General features: G+C 46.3%; 1 long non-coding RNA gene across 1 annotated transcript in view; it reads right to left on the bottom strand.

Annotated features, from left to right (window-relative positions):
• The window catches only part of LOC102379162, a 38045-nt gene extending 26530 nt beyond the window's left edge, over window positions 1-11515 (bottom strand). The window contains exon 1 of the long non-coding RNA XR_325355.2: window positions 11457-11515. This is a non-coding gene — a long non-coding RNA (uncharacterized LOC102379162). The remainder of the gene's footprint in view (window positions 1-11456) is intronic.
• Between the last annotated feature and the right edge of the window lie 2261 nt (window positions 11516-13776).

The following is a 13776-nucleotide window of genomic DNA, read 5'->3' as shown; positions in this document are numbered from 1 at the left end:
TTTCTGGTGCTGGTTATGTTTGTTGTTAAAATTCTTTGTCCCTCCTGTATCTAAAAATGGCACTGATATCCTTATATATCACACTTGGGTATCTCAGTATCACCCAAGGGGGGTGGGAGAAAAATTTGTACTTGCAGATCTCCCGTACGGTGGCTCAAGCTGGAAATAAAAGTGACTGCTGGATATGCTCTCACAGCCCAGCGCACCTACAACAAGGAATCCCAATGATCGGAGTACCAATATCCCTCCGGCAATGGGGAACAATAAACGGCGGCTTCGTTAGACACTACTCGTTAGCTGCCCATCGGTCCGCTCCTAAAGAATGGAGGGCCGCCCCTGCTAACTGGATAATCTCCCCAAGAGTAGAGGCGCCTTTCTGTTACAGATCCAACAACACCGGAGCTTATAATAAAGCCACACCTGTAGGACACTACCCTCATTGCCTAACTACTCTAGATTATAGCCCCAATAGCACCAGTGGAATCCTGTTGGGTAATGTACCCTCTCTCAATTGTACAGGATTCATGGTCTACAACTTTTCTAAGGAACCTCATGTTGCTCTCATTGCAAACAGATCGGAATTTTACATTGACTCCAATTTTACTTCTTGTAATATATCTCGGTCCAGCAGGATAACAGCTGAACGTGGTCCGTCCTATACGATGCATATTAATCGAAAGTGCCGGATATGGCACAACACCTGTCGAGATTTGAGTACCCTTTCTGCCCCAGGCCTTTACTGGCTCTGCGGAAACAGGGCTCATAAAATCTTGCCCTGGAATTGGGTGGGGGCATGCACTCTTGGACGTGTTATCCCTGGTTTTGAAATGCATAGTACAATATATCTGGAACAAGTAAAAAATTTCAACCATCACATGAAAAGGGCGGTTAACCCCTTAGCTACCAGAAACACAGGGTTCCATCAATTTGTGAGAACCTTCATACCGTGGCTTGGAGTAAGAGAATTGGAACTAGCCATAATTAACATTTCAGCCACAATGGAAGCTATGGGAAATGCCACTGCGGATGCAATTCAGGCTCTGCAAGAAGAGATCTCCCAGATCTCACAAGTAACTATACAACACCGCGTAGCCCTAGATTACCTATTGGTATCCCAGGGAGGAGTATGTGCCTTAGTAAACTCCACCTGTTGTGTCTATGTCAATCAGGACATGCGAATTGAAACTGACATTCGTAAAATCCGAAGTCAGTTAAGGGTCTTACATCAGGTGGCCTCAGAAAATACTGACTGGGGTCTAAAAGAAATGTGGTCTTGGCTAACCTCCTGGCTCCCAGATTTCGGGGCCCTTGGCAAGAAAATCCTGTATGGAATATTGTTTGTCTTGATAGTTCTGATAATGTTTTATGTCTTAGTACAACTGATCCTCTGCTGCGTAAAAGCCAGCAGGAGAAGCTTTAGCAAGGCAAAAAAACCCACAGCAGAGTCTAAAATAATGGTGTTACAAAAGCCAACAATGTGAGGTCACGGTCGGCAGGGCTAACCGGACCCTATCGTGCATCCACAGATGCATCTCAAGTAGGGCCAAGAAGGTGATTCTCCCCCTCTATGTGACACTGGTGTGGAATCAGAAAAAATATATGCCTTAAACTTTGACTATTTTAGTTATAAGATGACATAACCGCTTTGTGGAGAATTGCTGGCTCTGTATAGTAGAACAGATAAGAGAAAGTGTTTGTTCTTTGTAACTCCTCTGCAACTGCTTCGCTCACCGCGGCCTTGAAGATAGCAAAAAGTATGTACAACTCTGATTTGCAGGTGCAAAAAGGAGGTTTGTGAACTAACCTCGCCTCCCCCATTAGTTCCCATCCTGATTACAGCAAAGAAATAATAAAGTAACATTATAGCCGCTTTTCATGCTAATTTCACTATATGATCACGTGAGTTGTAAGCAACTGTTAAAAAGTATATAAGCCTCCTGATTTTGCTCTTGGGGGAGGACCCCTTCCAAGTGCTTGGGAAATCCATGTCACTTTGGAATCCCCCCTACAGCTGTAGTTTCTTTTAAATAAAAGCTTCTGCTGACCTGACCCAAAAATATGCTGCGTGTGTTTCCACGACAACTTGGATCAATAAACTTCAATGCAGTTTGTGCCAGAGAAAACTGCTCCCAGTAGCAGCGTTTACACATGCACCCAGGACCACAGCAATTCAAGCCAAGGCAGAGCAGCCCCGGGTGGCAGGGGACATGGGGTGTCAGCCCCAGGCTCCAGGTGGCAGCATCAGGTGGCCAAGGGGCTGGCTGGGGCACAAGGGTACTGTAGTGTTGGGCTAGCCAGCAGGAAGCCCCCACACTGTAGCACCCTTATGCCCCAGCCAACTGCTGTCACAGTCTACATGTGTTTCAGTGTGTATAACTACTCCACAGTAGGATAGTATTGTCCAGGACAGTACTATCCTACAGCAGAGTTAATTAATTTACTGCACCTTAATACTGGCACACACTTTATTGCAGAGCTAATTAGTCAATTCTGCAGTAAATTGTGCATGTAGATGCACCCACTCTGAACAAGTACTGAAACAAGGTATTTTAATAGCATGTAATTTTTTCCTCACACAATTGAAGTTCTGCCTAGAAAGGAGTCAAACCTCTGGAACCAAAGAGAACACAACATGCTGGATATTTACATTTGAACTATCTGTGGGTACTAATAATATTTAGATACAAACACCTGTGCCAAGAGAACAAAACTGAGCACTTCAAAATGAGGAATTACAGAATCTACCCCCTTATGTGTCTGCATTATGTTACAATCTGGTATTACCTAGGTTCTTCTCTAGCACTCCTTTTGCAGCTGAGCCACTTCCTCCTTGCATTTAACAGTTATTAGATAAAATAGATGGAGTTAAGTGCAGTTTTGGCCCCATTAGAAGAAAGGGTCTAAGTTAAAAACTAAGGTCTCTGACAGAAGTGACATTTATCATGCAATCAGACCCCTGAAAGTGCTCTATAGGCATGCTATGACACATGCTCACTACTGCAGAGAGCTTTAAAAGTGGCTAATTGCATGATAAATTAACCCTCATCTAATGAGGGTTGAGATGAAGGCACTCCTAAATGGAACACTTTAGGGAACTTCTGTTCCCTATGTTCAGTCTATCAGTGCAGTCTGTCAACCCTGCCGCTGTTGCTGTCTGCAGGATGGGAGGGGGAGGGGGCTGTGGACTAGGGTTTGCCTAACCTGACTTGGAGGAACCTCCCCCCCACCTTGATCCCCTCCCCAACCCTCTTCCCCTCCAGCTCAGGTCAGGCAAACCACAACCTGTAGCTCTCTCCCTCTCCACCTCCCTTTCCCCCTCTCCCATCCTGCAGATGGGAGAGGCGGGGTGGGGTTAGAGGGAAGAGGCTGCAGGAAGGTCCTTGACTGGATCAGCTCCAAATGGAGCTCTCACCCCTGACCCAACAGGCACATGTCTGTTAGGTTGTGGGGGTTTGCTCTAACTCATGGCACTTTATGTAAAGTACCATGAGTTAGAGTGGCGATCTACATGCCTGTCAGCACCCAAAAACTTCCACAACAGTAGCTGTATCACTGAGGACATACCCTCTAACTTTCTTTCTTTCTCTTGGTTCCATATATCTTCCTGTTTTGGCTGTCCAGGGTCCTCTTCTTCCTCCCCCTTGTCATTAGTCATAGGGTTTTTGTCCAGCAACATTGTTGTGACTTACATCCATTATAGGCACATATGCATGACTGGTATGTATGTGGTCAGCTTGTAACTTACTGTGGATGTCTCAGGCTTATAGATCCACAGTGCAGGATGACAGAATTGCAATTTGTGTGTAAGTGTTAAAAACACCTGGAAGACTACCATTTTGGCATCTGAAGACTACTATTTGGGCATGTAGGCATTATGCATCTGGAAGACTACCATTTGGGCACACAAAGGGTAATAGAATTCCACCCTAAGTATTTGCTGCTATCAGCTACAGGTGTACATGTTCAGCACTTCTTCAAATCAAATCCTAGAATCTCAAGGCAGACACCCAAAACATGAGAAAAAGTTTTAAGCTACCTTGGAAGAGTCTAACTTACATAATTTGCTCTGCATCATCTGGCTCAGGCAGATACTGAACTGAGTTCTCCTGTACATGACAAACACAGGCATTAAACACTTAACCTTATCCTCTCCCCTGCCTTACTCTCTCCATGTCTTCCAACGTCTAAAGCATATGAGGCAGCACACAGGCTCATTCACTTAATCAGACTAATTAATTCAGTAAGCAGTGTCTATCCTATGTGGGGAAAAAATAGTATGGTATCCTGTAAATTAAAAAATTTATTATAATGCTTCCACACCAGGGGAGCAAGTTAAAGGTGCACAAGACTACCCTAGACCAGCTTTTTAGGGATGTTGGGAAGGAGTCAGTGCCAGTGACCATATTTAGTCCTAACTGCCCAAGATTTGGTCTACAGGGACTGTGTCTAGACAAGACACTTTACTGTGCAGTAGACTAATCTACTGTGCAGCAAAGCATCACTGTCTGCATGTGCAGGCACTTACTGTGCAATAAATTAGTCTACATTATCTAAATGAGCATATCTAAATTAGCATATGAAGGTAGTAAGTTTACTGTGCAGTAGAGCCAAATAGCATAATTACACATGTAGATGCGCCCAAGGAAATTGTAATAGTACTGACAACTGTCATACACGAGTCCCCAGAATAGTTAAATGCCCATGTCACAATAGATTGAGCGAGCAACAAAACCCCACCCTGAGCAACTGTCGTTGCCACCCAATATGGGCATATCCCGCGTCAACAATCCGGTACCGTACCTGGCGGTCCGTCATTGGTTAACCTGCTTTATAAAAGCCCGTTTAGCTTCCGCCCAAGCCGGAGACCTCTGAAAACACCTCAGAGGCAATCGGTGGACTGATCAACCCTGACATCTCCCCGTCAACAACTGGCCTGACGTACCCCTTCCCTGGCATGCTCGCTGCGTTCATGAACTTGTCGACTCGTCACGTTACGTTAACTGTAACCCAGCAAGTACTCCTCACCTACGTCAGGGTCATCGGAGGTGTAAGTAAAAATTCTTTGCAACTAATACGCTGTCTCGGCCTCTCCATTCACTCGCCTGCCTGACGGCCCCACTTCGCTTACCGGCCCCGCTCTTCTGGACCGGCTTGACCGGCTCGCAGAACAACATCATCATCAGTTTTGATATACATGGAAAAGGGGGGAAAAACCAAAGATTTTCCACAGTAGCATTTAATTTTTTTAAAGAAGGAACTATGCCAAAATGAGGATGTTAGAAAGAAATTGAAAGGGGCAGCAAAGAGTGTTAAAAAGATGTTGTCAGCATAAGGGTTGCTTAAAAATACCATATTGGAGGCACAAATTAAATGCCTACCACAGATAAAAAAAATTATTATAATAAGCAAATAGTAAATGGACTATAAAAACAGACAGCATGGCTAATTGGCAAAGCAAAGGAAGCTATTAAAGGCAAAAAGATGTCATTCAAGAAATGGAAGTCATGTCTGAAAGTGAAAAATAGAAAAGAGCATAAACGATGGCAAGTTAAATTTAAAACTATAGAAGGCAAGCAAAAAAGAAATCAAGCAGCAAACTTGCTAGAGGTGTAAAACAATAATATATTTTTTAAGTACATCAGATACAGGAAGCCAGCCTATAGGGCCCCTAGTCAATCAGGGAGTGAAGAAAGCATTCAAGGAGGTGAAGGCCACTGTGAAGAAACTAAATGAGCTCTTTGCATTGGTCTTTACCTTGGAAGAGGTCAGGAAGAACCCCATGCTAGAGCCACTCCTTCCAGGGAACAAATGATTAGAACTGACTCAAACTGAGGTGTTAATAGAGAAGGTTGTAGGGGAAACTGATACACTAAGCAGCAGAAAATCACCAGGACTGGATGATATTCACCCATGAGTTCTGAAGGAATTCAAGCTCAAAATGGTGGATCTACTGATTTTAGAAGTTGACCCCTTGCTAGAAACACACTGTATCAGAGGATTGGAGGGCAGTCAATGTAATGACAGTCCTTAAAAAGGGCTCTAGAAAGGAAGCACAGACCAGTGAGCCTAACCTATGTTCCTTTCAAATGGTAGATAACTATAATAACAGATAGGATTGTCCATCACAATCTAACTGCACATGTAGGTTCTTAACCTGCAACCAGGACCTCTACCTAATGTAGAAGGTATACGATCCCACTAGAGGAAACACCTTGCTGCACTTGGTGTTAGCTGCAGGGGATGACCAGCTCACAAAATGCTTAGATGCAGAAGTCAAGGTAGCTGTCATCTACCTAGACTTTAAGAAGGCCTTCGATACAGTATCACATTCCATTCTCATAAATAAACTGACAGGCTGTGTTGTAGATGATTACACAGTCAGGTGGGTGGCAAATTGGCTTAGGGGTTGTACCCAGAGAGTGGTGGTGGATGGATCAGTATCAACCTGGAAAGATGTGGGCAGTGGAGTCCCATAAGGCTAGGTCCTTGGACCAGTGCCATTCAATGTCTTCATCAGTGACTTTGGACGAAGGCATGGAGAGCACCCTGTCCAAGTTCGCAGACAATAACAAATTATGGGGTAAAGTTAACACACCATAGGGTAGGGAACGGAATGGATCCAGAAAGATCTGGACAGGTTGGAAAAATGCGCAGAACAAAATAGGATGCAGTTCAACAAAGACAAGTGCACAGTGCTGCATGTGGGCAAAAAGAACCACCAACACACTCACAGGCTGGGAAGTGACCTTCTCAACAGCACAGCAGCAAAAAGGGATCTTGGAGTCATAGCTGACTCCAGGATGAACATGAGTCGTCAATGTGATGAAGTGATCAACAAGGCTAATGGCACTTTATCATCCATTAGCGGATGCATGACAAACAGGTTCAGGGAAGTGATGCTTCCCCTCTATGCAGCACTGGTCAGACCGCAGTTGGAGTATTGTGCCCAGTTTTGTGTGCCACACTTCAAAAGGGATGCAGAGAATCTTGAGAGGGTTCAGAGGAGGGCCACTCGTATGGCCTCAGGCCTTCAGGAACCCTACAAGGAGTGACTGAGGGACCTAGATCACTTCAGCCTTCACAACAGAAGGCTGAGAGGTAATCTTGTGGCTGTCTATAAATTCATCAGGGGAGGGCAGTGGGGAATAGGAGATGCTCCGTTTACTAGGGCACCCCCTGGAGTAACTAGGAACAATGGCCACAAATTGACAGACAGCAGATTTAGGTTGGACATTGTAACAGCGGGGTCCTGCAGGAGGGCCGTGAGCTCCTTAAGGCCCCCTCTCCGTGTAAAGTTGGTCCAAGGGCACCCTCTATTTCTTGCCCGCCACGACTTTGATGGTCTAAATTGGTTGGGAGGCTACCTCACGTCTTCTTGGGCACGGTCTGATGTACTCTCTAGTCCTATAGACTCCTGGACCCCTCATGGGTCTTGTCCTGCCAACAGGTGCTTCAGAGCACCCTAGCCTTATGGGCTACGCGTGGCTCCAACCACCCCTGATACCACGCCCCAAGCCTCACAGATGGAATTGATGTTGGATTGTCCCTATCTTTCTTTCTGCATACGCTGCTGCCCCCTCCTGGGGCTCTCCTCGACCTCTCGGGGTCTTCCGTGCGCCGTCTCCCTCTCTCGGGGCCTTCTCTGCGCTGTCGCCCCATCTGGGGCCTTCTCAATAGTGCCCCCTCCTGGGGCTTGCCACGCCCGCACTGGGCTTCTCGATAACGCCCCCTTTCTGGGGCTCTCTGCGCCCATGCTTGGGCTTCTCAAATGTCGCCCCCTTTCTGGGGCTCTGCACCCACACTGGGTTTCTCAATAAGGCGCTCCCCTTTCCGGGGCTTGCCGTGACCAACTTGGGCTTTCCAATAATGTTGCCCCCTTTCTGGGGCTTGCCACGCCCGCGCTAGGGCTTCTCAAAAGTGCCCCTCTCTAGGGCTTGCTACACCCGCACTGGGGCTTCTCAAATGCCTCCCCCCCACCAGGGCTGGGGTCTAAGCACCCAGTAAGCTGTGCCCTCACTGGCACTAGGGCCACCACAGCACTGTGGGTCCCTATGAGTATGCTGCGCCCACTCGGGTGCTGGGGTCCTCACCCTCTGTTGTGAGTCCCCAATGAGGCCTCCTCCAAACCCTATAACCTCACCCAAACCGCCCCGTTTTAGCCTCAGCCTTGGGCTTTATAGGAGCCAGGCCCTGCCTCCTACAGGCAGCTGACCACTGGCAGGTGTGGGTCATTTGCTCCCTCCACTTGCCCTGGCAACCCACAGGTGGACTCCTATTCCCTGCTAGGGCTCTTTTCCCCAGCAGTTTCCCCTCTTTAGGAGCAGGGCACCTCAGTGCTCTGCAACAGACATGACAAAGAACTTCTTCACAGTAAAGGTTGCTAGAATCTGGAATGGGCTTCTGAGGGAGGTGGTGCTCTCCCCTACTTTGCGCATCTTCAAGAGGAGACTGGACAAGCATCTAGTGGGGGACGTCTAACTCCAGTGATCTTTCCTGCCCAGGGCAGGAGGTCGGACTTGATGACCTACTGAGGTCCCCTCCAACCCTAACATCTATGAATCAATGGATGAAGGGGACTTGTTATGAAAGAGCCAGCATGGCATTCGTAAAGGGAGGCATGTCTTACTTCGGGGGTGTACTAGAGTTCTTTGAGGGTGGCAGCTAGCTTGTAGATCAGGATGATCCAATCAATATAGTGTGTTTGGGCTTTCAAAAAGCTTTTGACAAAGTCACACAAAGCCTCTTTATAAAATTAGGTGGTCATGGAATTAGAGAGGAAGGTCCGTTCATGGATTAGTAACTGGCTAAACGACAGGAAACAGAATGGGATAAGTGACCAGTTCTCACAATGGAAGAAAGTAAGCAGCAGGGTCCCCAAGAGTTTATGCTAGGACCTGAGCCGATTAGCATAGTAAATGATTTGGAAAACATTGGGCAAGTTTGCAGGTGACACCAAAATATTCAGGGTGCTAGAAAACAAAGCTGACCGTGAAGAACCACCAGATAAGGAATTACCATCTGTCACAATACTTGCCAGGCCTCTGAATGATAGAATCTGTAAGGGGAGAGGTGCAGGAAACATCAATCTGAATATGTCCTGCAGATACAGTAGATGAGAGTGGATGCTAAAAGGAAGAATGTAAGATTCAGGATATTGAGCTCAATGGATGGACTTGGGGTCTGACCCAGTATGGTACTTTTATGATCATGTGAACTTATGGTGTAGCCCAACTTTCCAGTGCTTGATTTTGCAACCTAAATAACATTCTTCTAACGTATTTTTTCAACTGTTATGATTTCATTTTTAAAGTCAAAACAAATTCTACTTTGCTGCAACTGCAGCAAGCTTCCTTAAGGTTCAGGGGAAGACCATGAAAGTATTGCACTGAGAACGCTCGAGCAACTGGAATGAAGGAATTACCTAAAGGAGATGACTTATATCAAGGGGGTGGGTCTGGTGCCGAGTCAGGAGTAGTCTGGCCTGACTCTCCCACTCCTCATCTATTCCTGGAGTTCCCAGTATAGTGTATGCTGCTGCTGAGATCTGGTCTTAGGTGCTGTCAAAAGTTTGCTCATAATGCAAGCAATACAAAAGAAGGTCGATTTTTAAAAGTTTAAGTCTTAGCCAAACCTGAACAGAATTTCATGGGACAAAGGTAAGAGACTTTTTTTTTTGGCTCCAAAGCTTTCTCCCTGATGAATTTCAAAGTTCAAGAGTAAGCAAGGGAGGTCTTAAAACTTTCAACAACAACAAAAAAAGCCAAAAGAAATGTTCACAATGGAAAGTGTTCAGCACTAGATATATGGGTTGCTGCCATATGTAGAACTAACTAGTTCTATAATATTTTGCACAATATAGCAGATTACTTCATGTTTCATTCCAATCAACACAGGACCAATCGGTCTTGCAAGGTCTTAAACTACTCAGCTCCTATTAAAGTCAGAGGAAGTTTAAACACTCAGGCTGCCTATACATGCACTCTGTGGTACAGGGGATGCATTTTAATTAGAGTGTTTTCCCAGAAAGCCACTCTAATTAAAATGCCTCAGTGTCACATATATTAAGTGTTTAAAAATGGTCACAGGATACTTTAGCTAAACCTAATTTGATAAGGTTTAGCTAAAGCACCCCCGTGGCCATTTTAAAAACATGCAATTTCTTAATACACATGACAGTGAAGCAATGCTGGAGCTTTCTAATTAGAAAGCGGAGCAGACTCGATCAATCAAGTCTACCCAATGCATTCTAATTAAAATGTGAACTAGCACGTGCACAGGCAGCCTCACTGCCTTGGAGGACGAGGACCTCTTGGCATACAACTCCCCCAGGCAACACTGTATTTACAAAGAGCTGTCTCAAATTCTATCAGCCCCGATTGTGATATTATATGATGTCACACCTGGAGTATTGCCACCTGAGGAGGTACCTAACCAAAATGACATGTCAGTATGTGTCATAGCAGGGTCTTACAGGAGGGCCGTGATCTCCTTAAGGCCCCCCTCTTCCGTGCCAAGTAGGCCCAAGGGCCCCCTCTAATTCCCCCCCGCCACGTCTTTGATGTTCAGGTAAAGTTGGGAGGCTGCCTCATGTCTCCTTGGGCACGGTTAGTTGTACCCTTTAGTCCTGTAGGCTCCTGGACCCCTCGTGGTTCTTACTGTATGATGGGTGCTTTAGGGGCACCCTAGCCTTAGGGGCTATGCGTGGCTCCAACCACCCCTGATACCATGCCCCAAGCCTCGCAGATGGAATTGACGTTGGTCTGTCTGTCTGTCTGTCTCTTTCTACGTACACTGCCGCCCCCTCTTGGGGCTCTCCTCGCCCTCTCTCGGGGCCTTCTCTGCGCTGTCGCCCTCTCTCTGGGGCTTGTCGTGCCCACACTTGGGCTTCTCAAATATTGCCCCCTTCCTGGGGCTCGCCGCGCCCACACCTGGGCTTCTCAATGTTGCCCCCTTCCTGAGGCTTGTCACACCTGCACTGGGCTTCTCAATAAGGTGCTCCCCTCTCCGGGGCTCGCCGTGCCCAACTTGGGCTTTTCTAATAATGTTGCCCCCTTTCTGGGCCTCGCCACACCCACGCTGGGGCTTCTCAATAGTGCCCCTCTCTAGGGCTGGGGTCTATACACCCCATATGCTGGGCCCTCCTGGGCACCAGGGTCCCCATGCCACTGTGGGTTCCCCCTGAGTATGCTGCGCCCTCACTGGCACTAGGGCCCCCACACCACTGTGTGTTTCCCCTGAGTACACTGCGCCCGCTCTGGCGCCGGGGTCCTCACACTTCGTTGTGAGTCCCCAATGAGGCCTCCTCCAACCCCTTATAGCCTCACCCAAACCACCGGTGTAATAAACAAAACAAAAACACAAGCCCCTAGGCTACAACATAACTATAAGCCGCCTGGCTGTAACCACATTGCTCCGACATCTTAGAGCTGCCTTCTGTTATCTGGCTTAAGCAGTACCTGTGGTTCCCACTGCGTCTCATATCATGGCTGAGGGAGCTCCTGCCTCTCTGGCTGCTGGCAGGGAACTGCCAGGCCAGCCTCAGCCTCTGGGCTTTATAAGAGCCAACCTCTGCCTCCTACAGGCAGCTGACTGCTGGCAGGTGTGGGTCATTTGCTGCCTCCAGTTGCCCTGGCAACCCACAGGTGGGCTCCTATTCCCTGCTAGGGCTCCCTGTGCACTGCCAGAGCTTCTCCTCTGGCAGTTGCTGCCCTCTAGGAGCAGGGCACCTCAGTGTTCTGCGACAGTATGGCAATCCATTACATTGTATGTATCCATTACATTTCTGTATCCATACCTCAGGCAGTTAACAGGACTGGATATTTGTCATTTCGATGAGCCAGGTATTTTAATAGTCAGTCCTAGATGGGATGCATGTTTAAGGATTGGAGCAAAGTGCTGCTGGATTCCTACATTCTGTTCTTGGCTCTTCCATTTGCACTGTACTGGACTCTAGGCCTATCACTTGACATTTCTGTGCTGAAGGTTTTCTCATTTGTAAAAGGATTAATACTAACCTCCAGAGGTTAGTGGAGTTGTGAAGCTTGATTACTATTCATGATTTTTTTGTACCTCTAGACATTTTTACCCATGAATTATAAACCAAAGCATGGCAGATCCTTGACAATTTAAGCCTTTATCTGCAGGGATTTATTTCTCGACCGTGTAAAGGCAAGCAGGCTAATTAAAGACAGGCAGTAGCACTGCCTGTTATAATAACTTCCCAGTTTCCCATTATAGGAAACTGTTTTCAGTGGTTTATAATTTTGCCATCTTTAACTCTTTGAAAATGAAATTGTCCATGCCAGATGTCTGTCTGAGACTACAGTAATTTTTTCTGACAATTTCAGACAAAAAAAATTAAAAATCAGCCATTTTCCAGAATTCAGATCAGGAAAAAATACATGGTCTTGCCTTGAAATTTGGTTGGTGTGGTGGCCTTTGTTTCACCCCTTGAAAGTCAACCCAAGTTTGGCCATTTTAAGATTTTTAGAAAACTGCAGCTTTAAAGTACAGTAGAGACAGAACTTTTCATATTATTAATTTCCCCAAACTTCTTTTGCATGGACATGCATCAACCTGCAGCTGCTGGGGCCTGAGCAGGATTTTCCCTGTATTATACCTGTGTAACTCCACTGCAATGAGTGATAGACTAACCCAGGGAAGAAAGCACAACACAACTATCCACACGGGTGATACTGCTCTAATCAGGGATGCATGCAAAGTTACAACATTTAAAGAAACAGTATTCTTTAGTGGTCCCTTGCAGTCAAGGATAATTGTCTTCCATGACTGTCTTATCTGGGTGTCTGAAGATGGCTGATGAGGCCTATCTGGGATCAATGGACTCTACTGCAGCTCAAACACGTGTTTCCATGTGGGGTGGGTGGTGCTGGATTCTTGATTTGGTCCTCAAGATGCAGTTTCTGCTGCTTGCGCTTTTCCATCTCCTGGTGTTGCCAAGAGGTTTCAAAGCACTGAGATCCTTGCTGCAGACTCTTCCTCTATTTGGGAGAGTCCTGAGTGATAGTCTCCCATGAGCTAACATTGATGCTGCATTTATTAAGTTGGCCTTGAGAATGTCCCTGAAGTACTTTATTCGCCCTCCTCTCCTTGGCTGAGCTGTGAGAATATAATTTGCTTCGGTCGTCTGGAATCAGACATCCAGATGACATGGCTGGCCCAACAAAATTGATGTTGGATAATCATTGCCTCAATATTCATGGTGTTTGCTTGTAGGAGGATGCTAACATTAGTATATCTATCTTCTCACTAGATTCAGAGAATATTCCTCAGGGAATGTGAATGGTACTTCTCCAACAACTTAAGAAGTTTCCTATACATTGTCCATGTCTCAGCTCCATACAGCAAGGTGGGGATCATAACTGCTTGACAAAACATAAGCATTGCTTCAGATCTGATATTGTGATCTTCAAACATGTTTCTTCAGATGATGGATTTCTTCGTTGATGTCAGCCTTCTGTGAGAGATGGCTTCCAAGGTACAGAAAATACTCAACATTCTCACCAATGGATCTGGATTACCAGAGCTGGGGACTGCTTGCTAGGAGCTTGTTGGTGGAGGAACTTAGTCTTCTGAATGTTAAAGGTCAGTCCCATTTTCTTGTATGCCTTGCTAAAGACATTGATGATTGCCTCAAGGTCTGCTTACCAATGAGGACACGCTATAGCATCATCAGCATTCTGGAACTCAATGACTGAGGTTGGGGTGGTCTTGGTTTTGGCTTAGCGTTAGATGAAGTTAAACAGCTTACCATCC

This window comes from Alligator sinensis, unplaced genomic scaffold (assembly GCF_000455745.1).
Source record: "Alligator sinensis unplaced genomic scaffold, ASM45574v1 scaffold1600_1, whole genome shotgun sequence".
NCBI classification, from domain to species: domain Eukaryota; kingdom Metazoa; phylum Chordata; order Crocodylia; family Alligatoridae; genus Alligator; species Alligator sinensis.
Note: the sequence above shows the minus strand (reverse complement) of the source record. Positions and strands in the feature narration are given on the sequence as shown.